Genomic DNA, 19,387 nt, shown 5'->3' with positions numbered 1-19,387 from the left:
AAAATAATTTTAATTTAGACGAGCAGTTAATCTGAACGGCCAAATTGAAAGAGAAACTAGAGGTATTGTGAGCAATGAGCGCACTAAATGATACCCCCGCCGCCCATAGGTTATAATGGCAAAGTCCATATTTTGCTGTTGTCGCAAAACCCAAATTACGTTTCGGATCAAAAAGTAAAATAGGAGGTGCACAATGGTAATATGTAATATGCCTAAAAGATTCTGTGAAAGTTTTATTTAATTTCACAAAGTAGTATAAGAGGATTTGCGGATAGGAGATGGGTACCCCAATGCGTAGCAGACCTACGGACGGACATAACTATTACTATATACCCTCCCACTTTTCAAGCGGGAGATACATGTATAATAAACGTGAAATATACATCACAGGAATTGTACATCGGGAACTTTCTCAAATACCTTCTCAAACGCATTGGCGTCGGAAGCAAATTGAAAGGGGGGGGGGGGGGGCTAAGTGCAAAGAATTTTTTTTCAAACATTCAAAAAAATCTGACAAGCTTAAAAAAGGGGGAAATGTCCTTTTCCTAAACACATGCATATATCCTATTTCGTGTGGGGGAAAGGGGGGTTGAACTTCAGTAACAACATTTTTTCTCCACACACCAACACTTTCCTCTTTTTTAACTTATACTGCGACTTGTGTGAAAAGCGAGGGGGGGGGGGGGGGGGCAAACCTACGCAGCAATATTCAATGTCTATACAAAGTATATATTAGGAAAAAAAAACCGGTTCCGACACTTAAATGGCTAAATGCTGAATCTGGACAACAAACAAGAGAATTTTTAACAAGAGAATTTTCAAAAAGCTAATTGTAGGTAGAATGTGGAATTCTCACGGGGGGGGGGGGTCCTCTGTCTTTTTCTCTGCTTTTTCTAGTAATCATTAATTATTTATGTCTAGAAATTCAATTCACATTAAATTCTATTTTCATTATCATTGTACCACAGAATCAAACTCATTTATTATACCCTTCGCAACAAGTTGCGTGAGGTTTAATGTTTTGGACCCATCAGTCAGCCCTTTTTTTTGGTCAGCGCAACTTCTTACAAACTAATGCACACGTCAGAGTTTTGTTGAACTATGCTGATATTCATAGGAGTCAATGTGTCTGTTTTTGTACATCACCAGGAAATTCTGAAATCTTTACTTTTTCGGGAATTTCCGCACTTTTACATTTTGATTTTTGCCATATCTTGAATATAAAGATGAGTAGTTTGTCAGCACAATTCCTCATAAACCGGTGCAAACAATTTCGTCAAACTTAGCAGATAATTAGGACACAATGTGTATAGATTTGCATATCACAAGGAAATTACGATTCCCTTATTTTTTCTGTGAATTTCAGCACTTCGACTTTTGTGGGAGAGTGGGGTATGTGAATTTGCTCACTTTTTCTTTCATTGTGCATAAAATTATAAATTACTTTAAATCAAATTAATATATTAGGTCTAATAAAGCCAATACACAGTATTTTTTTAATTATATTTGATAATAAAGAAATCCGGTCTGTTTCAGACGTTTTTCTTTAAATATTTTTATGAGAGTGTTATGCGTGTTTTATTAGCCCCCCCCCTTTTTTTTTACAGGAAATATCTTCATATCTCCAAAAGGTGAATGATTCGAATTAATGCATGCTTTATTATAAATTTGATGAAGTTAAACCATGTTTCAAAAATTTTATTTACACCATTTACAGACAAAAATAATGTTTATTCTTGAAAAAAAAATTATTTTCATTTTCTTTAGTCAACCCCACAGCGCTTTCAACCTTTGATATTTTCCCTGACCAAATAAAATGATCGGCATGGACCACGTGTGTCCAAGCAGTTTTTTACTGTTGAGTTAGCAATGGATTACAAGATTTCTGAGATGCATTTTTCAATAAAAGTAAAATAGGATAATTCTTTCGACATGTGCATATCCCTGTAACGATAGCAGTATTCAGGTAGATATTTCTATCACTGCGTTTGACGCGTTTTCTCGACTGACCTGCATGGAATTTTTGCTCTACTTGAATATTTTCCGTGTAAGTGTACTTTCTATATTGCAGCAAATACATTCAAAAATAATTTAATTCTCGGTATAGTTCTAGTTTTTGTTGAATTTTTACTTTTCAAACATGTATTGGTCAGTTTATGGACTTATTAAAACTATGCTATCGGAGATGTGCACATGTCGACTGCCAGGATAGAAAATCACTCAAGTGAAACAGTTCTAAAAGGCTATATATAGCAGGTACAGGTGGCCAAAAATGTTCGATCATAAATGGCGGAATCGAAGAAATATGGCGGACAAAGGCGTACAGGAATGTAGTAAGTCGTACAAAGATGAAAAATGATGCCTTTTTAAGAGTTCATGTCAGCTTTAATTACTTTTGTTGGAGATCTTGGTCTGACCAGCAGACATTTTGGTGATTTTGTATTTGTTTGTCTATATTGACTTAATTACGACCATGACCAAGACTGGACAGAATGTAAGTTGACTTTTACTAATTTCATTATCTCTAAATAATTGTTTATCTATTTAATTCCTAAATATTAATATTCTAATATAAATTATGAAGATTCAGTATTTGTGATTATTTTATGACTTTGTAAATAATGAAAAGTAATGATTTCATATATCAGTGTATTGTATATTTTTGAGAGCAATACAGTAAAGTTGTGTTTTATTTATGTGCAGATCACTGAGTAAGATTTCACTCATCATATTGTATATTTGGAGAATGGCTTTATATCACATATAGGTACGATGCATATATATATTTTGAATATTGTCCATATAATTATATAATTCTGGAAGAGTTCAATATAATTTGATCTTATTGTTTCATCTATAAATTCCAGTGTTTATACTTTGTACATATTATTGATTAAGAAAGACAACTCTTAATGTTTTATGAATGAGCACAATTAAAGGGCAATAACTCTTATTTTGACCGTGCTATCTGGCAAGTGATCTACATGTATGTATTGTTACAAAATATTTAATATATTGTTTATATCTTTCAGAGCTGTGATAATACTCATTGAATATACACTTATCCATATCTACAACATGGCGTTTGTCATTATTTACGTATAAAACGAACCCCATTTCAATGGCATCCACGGTGGGATAGGATTGGCTGACTGACCATTGCGAGAGGTACTAACAGAGAGGATCTCACGCCGAGGAGGATCTAGGATCCACCGACGTGTTGTGTAGTGTTTACAGACAGAGACTGTATTGCGCAATCAACTCAACGCTGGACTTTCAGTGAAAGTGACATTCAGCGACGTGTGACCAGTGACAATTCATTTGAACCTTTGTGACTATTTCATTATTGTGATCTTTAGAAGCTTGCCAGCACGGTAAGGTATTTTTATTTAACAATTGTGCTCAAAACAAGTGTATTTTGGACTGACAAGTGACAGGCATAATTTTGTTAAAGTGAAAAGCCTTTTACACCCTTCCTGTATATATTAAGTGTAAATATTATTTATTTCTGAGCAAATTATTGTAGTGTGTGAAAGAAATTAATTCTATTAATCTGATATACCTGGTTTCCACCCCACACTAATTTCTTTTCTCTTGATCAGCTGACCTTGACATTTGTGACCTACATTCAGACTTGAAGGTACAGGTAGTTTGTTTACAGGTGATTTTGAGGTGACTAGTGTGTCTGAGTGAGTCTATTGTTTTGATTTAGATTCATTGGTCTAGTTCTACAGTATTTAGTAGCTTATTACCCCTATATCACCCCTATAGTAAACATGTGAATTAGTTTATTTAATACCCAGATTACTGTACATTTCAGTACATATAAACATAGTAAGGTCACATTACTTTGAGTAATCAGTGTGTTGGTGATTCACCTGTGTCCGTTTTTTATTGTTTATACATTGAATTCCTTGTCATTAGTTTGCATTATTGTACCGTTTACTTTGATTTCGCGTAATTTTGTTTACATCGAGTATTTGACCCCTGGCCGAGAGTTCGTCACGCTTGAGCGCACCCTGTTCTACTGAAGAAGAGAGTTATCTTCCTTAAGTAAGTTTGTAGTTTGAGTTATCTTTCATTCTTCAGAACCATTTAGTTATTTAGAAGGTAGTATTAGATTAAGGTTATATTTATTTAGGATTTAGTTAGTATATTCTTTAAACTTTTATTTATTTCATTTGGTAATTTAATTAATTTTTTTTATTTCAGCTTATTTAGAAATTTAATTTGAAATCTTGTTTTTCAGGTGAATAATACTTTGCATTTCAGTGAAATTTAGTGTTACATAGAATTTAAAATTTAATTAAGTAGCTATTTAGAATTTAAGTTTAATTAGTTTAATTAATTAGTAAGATTTAATTACCCGACTTCATCTCGGACTCTTCAGATTGGATTACACATTGGATTCTTCAGTTTCAGAGGATGTAGTCTTAATTTACTTAGATTAATTTAGATAATTAAGGTAGATTTAGTTACTAGGTACCTAGCTAGTATTTAGTTATTAAGAAAAGTTTATTTGGAAATCAAACAACAACAACAAATCATCATGTCCGCAGACATTTCACAGGAGGAACTCGATCAAATTGCAAAAGTCTTCAAAGAATTAAACATAAAACCAAAAGCTGATACAGCACAGGATTTCAAACAATGGATGACTCAGTATGTTGCATAAATGAATGAGGAGGAATTTGTCAATGTAAAGACAGAACCGCACGCGGATACTGGAACGTCATCAGCATCAGCATCAGGAAGCACCTTTAGTTCCCACATCCCAAAGATCTCTTGCTTTTCTGGAGACGGCAGCAAGAATGACACTACATATGATCTTTGGCGATATGAAGTTGACTGTTTGATCAAGGAGAAGTGTAAGGAGGAGATAATTGCTCAGTCAATTCGGAGATCATTGCGAGGAGATGCAGGCAAGGTTGCTATGAGACTTGGTCCTGGAGCCACTGTAACCCAGATACTGGACAAGATGGAAAGTGTGTTTGGTACTATAGAACGAGGAGAGACAATTATGGAACAATTTTACAGTGCGCGACAAGAAAAAGGAGAGGATAGCATGAGTTGGAGTTGTCGTCTAGAGGAGATTTATAGAAAGGCAGTCATCAAAGGAGTTGCAACCAAGGAGGATGCAAATGAAAAGTTAAGATCAAAATTCTGGAATGGTCTGCATCAGTGGATTAAGGATATCACTGGATTCAAATTTGATGCATTGACCAATTTTGATGAGCTCAGGAAAGAAATAAGACTTGTAGAAAAGGAACATGAAACAAAGAAGGCACAATCTAACATGGCTATAACATCAAGTGAAGCTGAGAAAGGAGATGAGATTAAGGAACTTAAAGGAATGATCCAACAACTCACTACAAAAGTCAGTGCCATGGAACAACAGCGTACAAACAGGAAAGATCTTGGAGAATCGTACGGCAGATTTCCAACACCACAGTCCAAAAGAGGAAATTATGGCGCTGGAAACTTATACAGAGGACACCCTAATTTCAAAAACTACAGTGGTCCTAGATATCCTCAGGCATACAACTATGATTATGACTATGGATATAACAGCCAGGAATCTGCTCAAACAGAGGATGGAGAACCTATTATATGCTACAAATGCAGACAACCGGGACATATCGCTCGTTATTGTCAAGTGCGAATGGACCATAGTAGGAGGTATTTAAACGTGAGGAGACCTTCGTTGCGGGGCAAACGTTAGGTCAGTACAAGAAAGGCCCTAGTAGCAGTAAAAATAATGAATTAGTAGGAAATACATCAGAAGTGGAAGCAAGTTTGGAAGGAATTTTAGTTAGAGCGTTAATTGATACTGGATTTACTGTTTCCACAGTTAGTTATGACCTTTATATGAAACAACTTAGTCACTTAGAACTCCATCCAATAAAAGAACTTTTACAAGTGGAATGTGCAGATGGTCAACAGTTACCATACTACGGATATATCGAAGCTTCCATCAAAAGTAAGGGAATACCACAATCATTAGAGGAACCACTGCAATTTCCATTGCTCGTTGTACCAACCAGTAACTTTAACAGTCGAGTACCACTTCTGATTGGAACGAATATATTACAACACATGCTAGATGGTGTCAAGGACAAATATGGAGATAAATATCTACAAGATGCTGCTTTATTTACACCGTGGTATCTCGCATTTAGAGGAATGGCATTACGAGAAAAAGAACTGGCTCGGAACAACAATCGATTAGGGATTATAAAATCAGCTGAAAGTCATTGTATTATCATACCACCAAATTCAACAGTTTCCATTTCTGGATATATCGACAAGGCTTTTCCATACCAATCTACAACAGCAGTCCTACAAGCTACACCTCGCTCTGTAATTCCATCAGACCTGGATATTGTACCATCACTTACAGACTATACCTATCCAGCCGGTCATGTGATAAGAGTGGACATTCACAACATCACTACAAGGACAGTACAAGTTCCACCTAAATCCATCATATGCGAGCTACAACCAGTGAAAATCGAACCAAATCAAACAGCTTTTCCATGTTCTAGCCTGCAAGAAACCAAAGATGTCTTAAGTTTGGTTAAGATTGACAGAGATAAGCTTACAGCATCAGAGCAGCAAGGAGCAGAACAATTGTTGAGGAAATATGAGGATGTATTCTCAAAGTCAGACATTGACATAGGACACACTAACATTGTGAAACATAGGATCGATTTACATGACGAAACACCTTTTAAGCAAAGACCGAGGCGAATACCACCGGCCATGTTTGAAGAGGTTAAAGATCACTTAAGGAAACTATTAGAAGGAGGAATTATCAGGAAGTCGAAGTCACCATGGTCAAGCAACGTTGTCCTTTGTCGAAAGAAAAACAACGAACTACGCATGTGTGTAGATTATCGCCAGCTAAACCTTAGGACAAAGAAAGACTCCTATGCGCTACCAAGGATAGAAGAAATATTGGATGCCTTAGCAGGAAATAGATTCTTTACCATCTTGGATATGAAAAGTGGGTACCATCAGGTTGAGTTACATGAAAATCACAAGGAAAGAACTGCGTTTACAGTTGGACCTTTAGGCTTTTATGAATACCATCGCATGCCATTCGGTCTAGTCAACGCACCTGCTACATACCAAAGGCTTATGGAGGAATGTTTTGAAGGACTCCACCTGGATATATGCTTCATCTACTTGGATGACTTGATAATATTCTCCAAGACGTACGAAGAACATTTAGAACGTTTGGAAAAGATTTTTCAACGACTAAGAGAAGTAAATCTGAAACTATCACCGAAGAAGCGTGAATTCTTTAAGAGCAAAGTGAAATACGTAGGAAACATTGTCAGTGAGGAGGGAATAGAACCAGACCCGGAAAAGATCAGCAAAGTACAGAACTGGCCGCAGCCAAGAAACTCAGATGAAGTTCGCCAGTTCCTGGGTTTTGTTGGGTATTACCGGAGATTCATTGAGGGATTTTCAACAATAGCACGCCCATTGAATGACCTCCTACCAAATACAAAGAAGAAATCTAGAAAGGGTGTCAGGACATTAAAAGAACCAAACAAGTGGAGATGGGGTAGTGAGCAAGACCAAGCTTTCAACAAACTTAAGGAGAAACTCACAACATATCCAATTCTAGGATTCGCCAATTACTTCTTACCCTTTGAACTTCATACAGATGCCTCATCATCAAGCATTGGTGCTGTATTATATCAGACGCAGGACAACTTCAAACGGGTCATAGCTTACGCTAGCAGGAGTTTATCGAAATCCGAAAAGAATTACCCTGTTCATAAATTGGAGTTTGTGGCTTTGAAGTGGTCTGTCTGTGAGAAATTCAGAGATTACTTATATGGAGGAACATTCCAGGTTTACACAGATAACAACCCACTCACGTATGTTTTAACATCTGCGAAACTTGATGCAACGAGCCAAAGATGGATTGCAGATCTCACCAACTTTAACTTTGAGATTCTGTATCGACCTGGATCACACAACGCAGATGCAGATGGACTAAGCAGGATACCAAATCAGGAAATCATAACATCTGATTCCATTAAGACCATATGCAACTCAGCTGTATCCAATCATCCCTATATATACAATGCTTGTCCATATCTCCATCTTCAGTTGACAACCAACTACCAGACTTGAGTGATCAGACAGAGATTGATGTTCGTCGTCATCAGTACAATGACCCAGTGCTAAGGTTTTGGATACCATACGTACGGGATCAGTACAAGCCAGCGAAACACAGCTTACCATACAACAACATCCAGTACCATGCTTTACTTTACAAGAATTTTGACAAACTCAGATTAAGAGAGGGGATCCTCATTAGAGAAACAACAGTGAATGAGAAAAAGAAGTCACAGATACTTTTACCCAGATCATGCATTGGAACAGTATTATACCATCTACATACTGACATGGGACATCCAGGCCGTGAGAAAACCATCAGCTTATTAAGGGATAGATTCTATTGGCTCGGTATGACACAGAACATTTCATTTCCAACTGTAGAAGATGTCTCTTAAGGAAAACACCAACAACAAGAGCTCCCCTTATAAACATCAAAACATCGCAACCATTAAAAGTAAGACACAATCGAACACGGATTCTAAAAGTAGCCCAAGTTCAGCTGAACAAACCACTGTCATTTCTCCTGTGCCAAGCTCATTCCAATCTGTTTCACAAGTAATGAAAACAGTCCCTTTGACCCATAATAATGATACTAAAACACCACAAAATAACCAAGGATTTGGATTGGTAAAAAAAGGTTTACGATTCGGAAATTTAAATATTTGTCATATTATTCCAAAAATTGACGAAATAAAACTATTGCTCCAAAATAGGCAAACTTTAGACATTTTAGGTATATGTGAAACTTTTTTGACCGAGCAGATAGGCAACGCTGAATTGAATATTGAGGGCTTTGTTTTTGAAAGAAAAGATCGAATACTAAGGGCAGGTGGTGGAATTTTAATATACATTTCGAATGACATTTCTTATAAACGAAGAACTGATTTTGAAATCAGTAATATTGAAACAATATGGCTAGAGATAAATCTAAAAAATTCAAAACCTATATTTTATTGCTCTGCTTATCGTCCACCATCTGCCCCCTCCTGCTGGGCGGAGGACCTAGCAAGGGAGGTGAACCGTGCCTCCTGCTGTGACGATACTGAAATTATTCTATCAGGTGATTTTAATATTGATCTAATGAAAGACCCCCCACAATATTGGACATCTGCTTTAGAGGAGTTTGGACTTTCTCAGATAGTTACTGTTCCTACTAGAATAACAAGTACCTCAAGTACCTTAATTGATCATTTTTATACAACTAAACCAGAAAACATATGTGAAACAAATGTGCCCCCTATTGCTATTTCTGACCACTACCCTGTATGTTTGACACGGAAAACTAATTGTTTACAGCGTAGAGGAAAACATACTGAAATCCAATATAGAGATTTTAAACAATTTAACGAAAACGACTTTTTGAGAGAGTTAGAAAATGCAAATTTTAACACTCTTCTTAAACTTAAAGACCCAAATGAAATAATGAATAAATTTTATGAATTGTTTAATGATATTCTTAACAGGCATGCCAAAGTAAAAACAAAAAGAGTCAAGACTGAAATTCGACCTAAATGGCTAACACAGGAAATAAATGATGCCAGACATTTACGCGATATATATCATTTACAAAGGAATTCAGAAAATTACAAAATTTGGAGAAATAAAGTTACACAATTAATAGATCAAGCAAAATCAAAGTATTACAAATCTGCAATTGAAGAAAGCTCAAGTCCTAAAGAAATGTGGAGTTATTTAAACCATTTGGCATCTAAATCCAAAACTTTTACACCTAGCCGTATTACACAAAATGGTTTAGATTTTGAAGATCTACAGGATATTGTTGATATTTTTAACAAACACTTTACGGAAATATCCTGTAAATTATTAGCAGATATGTCAGTACAAAGTTTTGATTCAGAATTATTAAATCGGTATACAGAAACTAAACTAGGGAAAGAAAATGTTTTCAGTATTAATGAAATAACTGAATTTGAAGTATTGAATATGTTGAATACACTTGATGTAAATAAGTCAGCTGGTATAGACTTTATCGGACCTCGTCTTCTAAAACTTTCGGCAAATGTCATATGCAAATCTATTACACATCTTATAAATGCTAGTATCACTAATGGAATATTTCCATCCAGTTTAAAACAAGCAAAAGTCACTCCTATTTTCAAAAATGGCGACCACGCAGATCCAGGGAACTACAGACCGATATCCATTCTTCCAACATTATCAAAATTAGTTGAAAAACACATAGCAAATCAAATACGTAACTTTGCCTCTAACTTTGATCTTTTATTTAAATCGCAATCTGGATTTCGAGAATTTCATTCATGTCAAACGGCTCTTACCAAACTTACAGATAATTGGCTACAAGCTATGGACCAAGGAAATCTAGTAGGCATAACTTTCATTGATTTTAGCAAGGCATTTGATTTGGTTAATCATGAAATTCTTATAAGTAAACTTCAATCATATCACTTTGATCAAAGGGCTATTAAATGGTTTCATTCTTATTTAACCTCAAGGTCTCAGTGTGTAAAAATAGGAACATATTCCTCTGATTTTTTGCCCGTCACAGCAGGAGTGCCCCAAGGTTCTATCTTAGGTCCCCTATTATTTTTATTGTATATAAATGATCTCCCTTTACATGTAAATAGAACAGATATTGATATGTTTGCCGATGATGCAACCTTGCATACATATCATAAAAATATAGAAGGTACTGAGAATGCCCTTAACTTTGATTGTCTGAGATTGAAAATTGGTGTTCCAAAAATCAAATGGTGTTAAATACCAATAAGACAAAATGTATGCTTATGGGAACTCAGCAGAGAAAATCAAGAATAGATTCACCTGAACTAAATTTATATGCTTCAAACAAATTAATTGAAAATGTTGAATCTGAAAAACTTCTGGGAGTGCATATTGATGGTTCATTGCGCTATAATCACCATATTGACTCAGTTTGTAAATCTTTGACATATAAATTATATACGTTGCGCAAAATTAAAAAATTCCTTCCCTTACACACAAGAAAACTATTCTATAATGCATACATTCTGCCTTCTTTGAACTATTGCCTAACTATTTGGGGTAATGCGCCAGGTGCTGGCATAGATAGAGTTTTTAAATTGCAAAAAAGGGCAGCCCGTATTATACTAGATGTGGCTTATGATGCCCCTTCACTGCCATTATTCGAAAAACTTGGATGGCTGACTATTTACGAGTTGATTGATTTTCATAAATATATATTACTGTACAAAACACTTCATGGTATGGCACCTACTTATTTAAGAGACTCTTTTGAATTTATTTCTTCTAGTAGTTATGCTCTACGATCTGAAACAAACTATGACCTTCATCTACCGAAATATCGAACAAATCAATTTAAAAATTCTTTTCGTTATTCCGGTGTTCATTTATGGAACAAACTACCTTTGTACATACGTTTTTCACAGAATTTACACACATTTCGTAAAAATGTAGAAAAATTCATAATAACATGCCGCAACTAAAATCTCCTGAATTCTATATGTACTTGTATTTTTACGTCATGTTGTATTATTTATTATTGTAAAATGATTTCATTATTGTATTATTGTGAACATGCTTAGAGGGCCCCGAGGAAGACTAGTGCATTGCACTAATCGGGTCACCCTCTTAAAATAAAGTATTATTATTATTATTATTATTATTATTAACTTGTGTGCGTAGACTATCTTAAACTAGAGAAATCAAAAGGAGGATACGAAAACATTCTAGTCATCACTGATCATTTTACGCGATTTGCACAGGCTGTACCTACAAAGAACCAAACTGCCAAAACCACAGCTGAGGCATTATACCATCATTTTATTGTCCATTATGGCATACCATCAAGACTACTCAGTGATCAGGGAGCAAATTTTGAGTCAAAGATTATACGGGAACTCTGTACCATTCTAGGAGTTGACAAGTCGAGAACAACACCTTACCATCCCATGGGCAACGGCTTAACTGAACGTTTCAACAGAACTCTTTTAAAAATGTTAGGAACACTCGAAAATTATCAAAAACAAGATTGGAAATCTCATATTTCAACTTTAGTTCATGCTTACAATTCAATGAAACAAGAAACTACAGGACAATCACCTTTCTTTCTCATGTTTGGAAGAGAACCAAGACTTTCGGTAGACCTCATTTTTAAAACAGCTGAACCAAATCAACATGAAAACCTTAACTCATACATCAGGTCTTTGAAATCAAAATTGGAACATTCATATCATTTGGCGCAGAAATCAATTCAAAAGACCCAGGGAAGACAGAAGAAGAACTATGATTTGAAGGCAAGAGATGCTGTTATTCAGCCTGGAGATAAAGTATTAGTAAAGATCGTTGCATTTGAAGGCACACACAAGTTATCAGATAAATGGGAAGAAGACCCATATATTGTAGAAAGTCAACCGAACAAGGATGTTCCTGTGTATATCGTGCGAAAAGAAAACAACAATACATTTAAGAGAACTTTACATCGGAACCTTTTACTACCAATCGGCCACTTAGATGTTGATTTACAGACAGAAAGGCCTAAGCCAGCACCTAGGAAAAGGATAAAGCCTAGAGTCACAAGGAGAACCAAGAAACTGACTATCTCACATAAGGATAACAGTGACTCAGAGAGCAGCGATGAGGAAATTCTGATACAGGAGGCCGCTTCCACTGCAAATAGCAGTGATAGTACACCTGCTCTTGAGATAGAAAGTAACTCACAAGAAAATGTTTTGGCCAATGAAGAAGAGAGAGCTGAAGATGAGGGTAATGCCGGTATACCTTCACTTGTTGATCATGTTGATGACACAGGTACTTCAGCAACTATAGAAGACACTGATGTGAAGGAAATAGAACCGTCTGAAGATACACAGCAGCAAGCCGAAGCTGATGATGTTGATTTGGATGATACCAATTCTGAGGAACACTCAGCCCATGAACAGCAGACTTTACCTAGACGATCTCAGAGGACGAAGAAAACAACATCTTAGATAACCAGTGGAGACTATATAGTAAATCAACAGGTAGCAACACAACAGCCAGACTGGAAGACAAGAGCAGACTATTTACAGACTTTAGCTTCCAGTAATGTTTTTCATTCCAGCAACAGCAAAGAACTAGTGGAAAAGGCTCTGATAGACATTATTACAGGTAAGAATTAGTTAGACAAGTAAAGAAAGTCAGTTAAGTCAGTCAGTTGAGACAGTTCGGTAAGTGTATATAGTTCTTAGTGATATTCTATGTTTTTATGATTTTATTTTATTTTACAGTCGTTATTTTTGTATGAAATAGTAAATGATGAGGACGTCATTTCACGAAGAGGGGAAGTATGTGATAGGGTGATTTATATCTTATATTAATTATTATATTTCAGGATTAAATTAATTCAGTTGAATTATCATGTTTATTTCTTTTCAGCATTTCATTTATTGAATAAATCCACATGGAATTATTTACATCAATCTGTGTTCATTGACTTATTTTAAACCCCTGTCCCTTTTCTATTTATATCTTGTGTAGTGTCAGGGCCAACTTGGATTTCATTGGTTGGTTTGTTTTCCCTCTCTTTTGGTTTTAGCTTAGTTAATTACTTTTGTTGGAGATCTTGGTCTGACCAGCAGACATTTTGGTGATTTTGTATTTGTTTGTCTATATTGACTTAATTACGACCATGACCAAGACTGGACAGAATGTAAGTTGACTTTTACTAATTTCATTATCTCTAAATAATTGTTTATCTATTTAATTCCTAAATATTAATATTCTAATATAAATTAGGAAGATTCAGTATTTGTGATTATTTTATGACTTTGTAAATAATGAAAAGTAATGATTTCATATATCAGTGTATTGTATATTTTTGAGAGCAATACAGTAAAGTTGTGTTTTATTTATGTGCAGATCACTGAGTAAGATTTCACTCATCATATTGTATATTTGGAGAATGGCTTTATATCACATATAGGTATGATGTATATATATTTTGAATATTGTCCATATAATTATATAATTATGGAAGAGTTCGATATAATTTGATCTTATTGTTTCATCTATAAATTCCAGTGTTTATACTTTGTACATATTATTGATTAAGAAAGACAACTCTTAATGTTTTATGAATGAGCACAATTAAAGGGCAATAACTCTTATTTTGACCGTGCTATCTGGCAAGTGATCTACATGTATGTATTGTTACAAAATATTTAATATATTGTTTATATCTTTCAGAGCTGTGATAATACTCATTGAATATACACTTATCCATATCTACAACATGGCGTTTGTCATTATTTACGTATAAAACGAACCCCATTTCAGTTACATTTTGCGTTATTATATTTTTGCACTGTAGACAACGCAAAATGTAATAAACAATATGTAATAAAACAAAACAAATTTTTTTTGACTGCGTTTAACAAATAAGATCATAAAATTAATCCAAATAAATACATGTAACCAACATGGGAAACACGCTGTTAAAATATTTAGAACTAAAACAATGAGACCAACTACATGTATAGGGCTTTTACGGATATAAATACATCTAAATGTATCGTTTTTCTGACTCTGATTTAGTTTTATTGAATGCACTGTATTTAATTACATGTATATAGAGTAAATTAACTTTGATTCGCATATTTTTGATAGTCTTATTAAAATTCTAACCAAAAACACATAGTTAACCGAAGATTGACCATAGGTTCATTAAAAGATCTTGATACGCATATTCAGCATGTATACATCGGTAAACAAATTGGAAGTGTATATGTGTTTTGAGCGAGGAGGGGCAGGGATAGGGTGGAATGTTTACTTCGTATGTTTATTATTGCATTATTGTGGTCATGCAGAAACAATCCATTTTATTATAGGATCGAAAGAAAGAGAGAGGTAGAATTTTGTTTTTGCTTGTCTGACAGTATGGTATCATTTTTGTCAATAAACATCTTCCCGCTATGCATTTTCACCTGCCAGTACAAATGAATATTTTTTTTTAATGAATTCATTGTATTTGTCTATAAAAGAAAGCAAAAGCACACTTTCCAATACCCCCAACAACCCCGCCGACAGACGCACGATTTTAATTTGCAACACCTAAAATTTAAATACATTTATTAAACTGATTTTGAACATTTGTAGCTAATTCAATAATTTGATAAATTATAAAATTTATTAATTGTAAGAAATTGTGTATATCTATTGTAACGTTTCCGAGCGGTCTAACTTAATTCCTTCTATTGTAAAAAAATCCAATGGCAATATAATAATCCTTGGGTATAAAATCATATAGGTTTTTCCTCGTAATAAAACTCAATAACTGATTACAAATGTTTATTAAATCCAAAGTAAAATAGAATATAATCCAAAGAAATTAAAACAAAATAAATCCAAAATATTAATGAATGAAAGGCACTATAAAATCACTCCTATATCTAATTCTATCGCTACCTCTATATCAAAATCCCACATCAAAATCTCTCTAATTATTTAATTATCCCGTTTATATACTCTATTGACTCCTCTTACTCCACTTGACTCCCCTTGATCCATTTATCTTAGTCTAGACGTAATTAATCACTAACACTCTCCTCCCACTGATTATAATCGCCTAACTTTCTCCTCCTTACTCAATTACTGCTAGCTCCCCATGACCTGTCCACAGTCTGGGTCAAACCTCCAATAAATCTATCTAAGTGACCAATGCAGTAGAATGCTACATTTAAACTAAAACTACAGAATAACATGAATAATCTAAAATAAAACAATAAAAGAAAAATAATATATCTACGCTACATTTCCCCCTGCTTAAGTTTTGACCCCGTTCAAAACATTAATATTATGAATATCAAAAGTAATTAAAAAAAAAAACTATTTCTACTGCAAGTTTAACTAATCAAAGATACAAAAATGCTAAATATCAAATTTTGAATTTTTCAAAATTGATACAAATGTAAAATGAAAATAAAGGCTAAACTAATAAAACGAACGTACCTTTCAATCGTACAATGCAAAAGATTATAAAATGCAAATATATGAAAAGTATTATGTACAACAAAAACAAACTGAACATAAAAAAAAAATGATTAAAGCAATTACTGAACGCAAAGAAATTAAAAACATTTCAAATTAAAATGTCACAGTTCATTATTTCCTTTTCAAGACACAAGACACACTGTCATTTAACAGTTAATAATGAGCTCCCATTTCACTCGCAAAATCAGTCAAAAGTTCATCCACATCGCGAAAGTCAATATTTTCACTATAGGTGAAAGTCACGTCTCTTTGAATTTCGCTTCTCCCCCCAGGATATTCAACAGTTCTTCTTACGTATTGAATAGTAATGGATTTTGTTAAAAGTTCTCGGCCAATATTTTGGTTCTCATCATCTTGATTGGAATCTTCGGCGCACGGTTCCGCAGGCGAGGCACTATCTGTTGAAGATAAAAGTTCTTCAGAAACTTCCTCCACATGGGAATTTGAGTCTTCACTTTCAATTCCGCCATTGTCATTTTCATCAGAATTGTTAAGAATGTCTTCTTCATCTGAAGAAATGTCTTCATACAAATCACTTTTCACTGCTAAATAATCCATTGTTTCACTCGAATCTAAGTTGTCATCTTCTCCAAAATCGTCTAAAACTTCATACAAAGTATGCTGGGAACTATAATGTCTTTTTAAATTAAATAGTCTAGAAAAACTTTGTTCACAAATGTCACATGTAAAAAATGTCTTCTTTGAATTGTGATGTTCTCTTTGGTGTCGCAGTAAATTTCTTTTATATCTATAAGTAATATCGCAGTCGAAACATTTATGTATATCCATCGAGAGTAAATTTAGAAGTGTTTATTTCCTAAACCTTGTTGGTGTCTTTATAATTCTTCCCAGTCTTGTTTTCTTTTCCATCTGGGTTGGAGTTGACAAATGTCCATTAGTCTCATCCCTGCTCCTCTCTAACGGTACATTTTGATTTTCATCTGAATCTGGCAAGGTGTTTCCGCTTTCAGAATTTTCAAGATTGCTTGGATGATCTTCAATGTTCTCCTCTGGGACCTCATCATTAGGACATAAATTAGGTACAATGACTTCAGAATCCCTGTCTGAACACTGCTGAATTATTCGCTGAAGTTTATGATAGATCGTTTTGTTTACTTGAATTGGTTTAAGATTGTCCGCATGAATCACAATAGGTTTTGACACTGTAGAATGTTGAATCTGATATAACACATCACTAAGTTTTTTAATCACTATCCAAGGTCCACTCCAATTTCTTGCAAGTTTAAGTTTAGTTCCTAGTATCTGTTGTGGTTGGAAACGGCACACAGTATCACCAACACTATATTTTATTTTTTTCACATTTTTATTGTAGTATCTTTTCTGATTTTGGCTATTTTTCTTTGTTTCCTCTCTGGCAATTTCATGGCAATTTTCTAGTTTCTGTTTTAACTCTCGTACATATTCATGATGGTTGTATAAATCACTGATAGCACTATTACTCGGATCTGAGAATAAATCAACCGGCATCACCATTTCTGTTCCAAATATCATTCGATATGGACTCACTCCTGTTGTTTCATGTACAGTACTGTTGTAAGCCATTGAAATTCCGTCAATAAATTTGTCCCAGTCTGACTGATGCAAGGAAATATATTTTGACAACATATCCTTAATAGTACGATTTAACCTCTCCACCATTCCATCTGATCTTGGGTGAAAGGGGGTTGTGCGGGTTTTGTGAATACCCAGTAATGTACACAAATTCTGAAAAAGTTGACTTTCAAATTGTCGACCCTGATCTGTATGTAATGCATGAGGACATCCATAGCGTTTAATCCATCCTTTGAATATAACACTGGCAACAGTCTCAGCTTCCATATTTGGGATAGGAAATATTTCAACAAACTTTGTAAAATAATCTGCTACAACAAGAATGTACACATTTCCACTAGCTGTTTTTGGAAATGGTCCAGCTATATCCGCTGCAATTCTTTCAAAACGTCCTCCCGCTATGAAAGATTCCATTTCACTACGTTTTTGCCTGTAAGGGTTCTTTCTTTCTTCACACACATGACATGATTTCACATAATCTGTCACATATTCTCTAATATTTGGCCAATAATAAGAACTCTGATTTACTTTTCTAATAGTCCTCTGAATTCCAAGATGTCCAGATACTGGAGAATCATGAAGGTATCACATCACTACATCTCGCATTATTTTAGGTGTACAAATTCTTAACTTTATATTTTCCTTTTCTGTCCATTTGATGCACAACACTCGTTGATAAATTTCCAGTATTTCCCATCTATTGTACCAAAATTTACATTCTGAGTCGAGATCTGATATTACATTACTGGAAGGTTTATTCTCTGTTCCATACTCCTCAAACAATTCAAGAATTGGTCCTATTCCTGTGTCTTGTTCCTGTTTTTCACGAATTTCCTCATACGACAGTTCCATGTGTGGTATTTCCCTTTGTTTAGCACGTCTTGGTCGATTTCTTCTTTTTGAAATTCTTTCAGAATCCACATCGTCATTATTTTCATCACTAGTCACATTGAATAAATGATAAATGTCACATATGACTTCTTTTGTAATATTTTCACTGATAGTTCCACGCAAATCATTCACATGTGTCACTAAATCACCATTATATTCACCATGATCTGTTTGTTTACACTGCTTACACATAGTTTGACAACTATTGTTTTCTATCAGTAATCTGGATAAGGCATCAGTATTTGAATGTTGTTTCCCTTGACGATGTACAATTGTAAATACAAAAGGTCCAAGTTGTTGTAACCAACGACATATTTGCCCATCTGGTTCCTTAAATTTATGAAGCCACGTTAACGAACCATGATCCGTTCTTAGTACAAATTCTTTTCCCAACAAATAATGTTTGTAATATTTTACAAAATAAATTACAGCAAGCATCTCTTTCCTCGTCACGCAATAGTTCTTCTCTGCTGAACTAAGAGTTCGACTTCCATAAGCAATAACTCTTTCTCTTCCATCCTGAATTTGAGATAGAACACATCCTATAGCTTCATTACTTGCATCTGTGTCCAGTATAAAAGATCCACCATTTACGTCTGGGTATCCTAATATAGGTGCTTCTTGTAGTTTTTGCTTTAGCTCACAGAAGGCTTCGTCACATTCAGTTGTCCAATTCCATTTACTATTTTTACTTGTGAGAAAATGTAAACATTTTGCAATCTTGGCAAAATCCTTAATATACTTTCGGTAATACGAAACCAATCCAAGGAAACTTCTC

This window comes from Saccostrea cucullata, unplaced genomic scaffold, assembly GCF_032062105.1.
Source record: "Saccostrea cucullata isolate Sc308-1 unplaced genomic scaffold, CSIRO_AGI_Scuc_v1 ctg4187, whole genome shotgun sequence".
NCBI classification, from domain to species: domain Eukaryota; kingdom Metazoa; phylum Mollusca; class Bivalvia; order Ostreida; family Ostreidae; genus Saccostrea; species Saccostrea cuccullata.
This window is presented reverse-complemented; position numbering follows the sequence as displayed.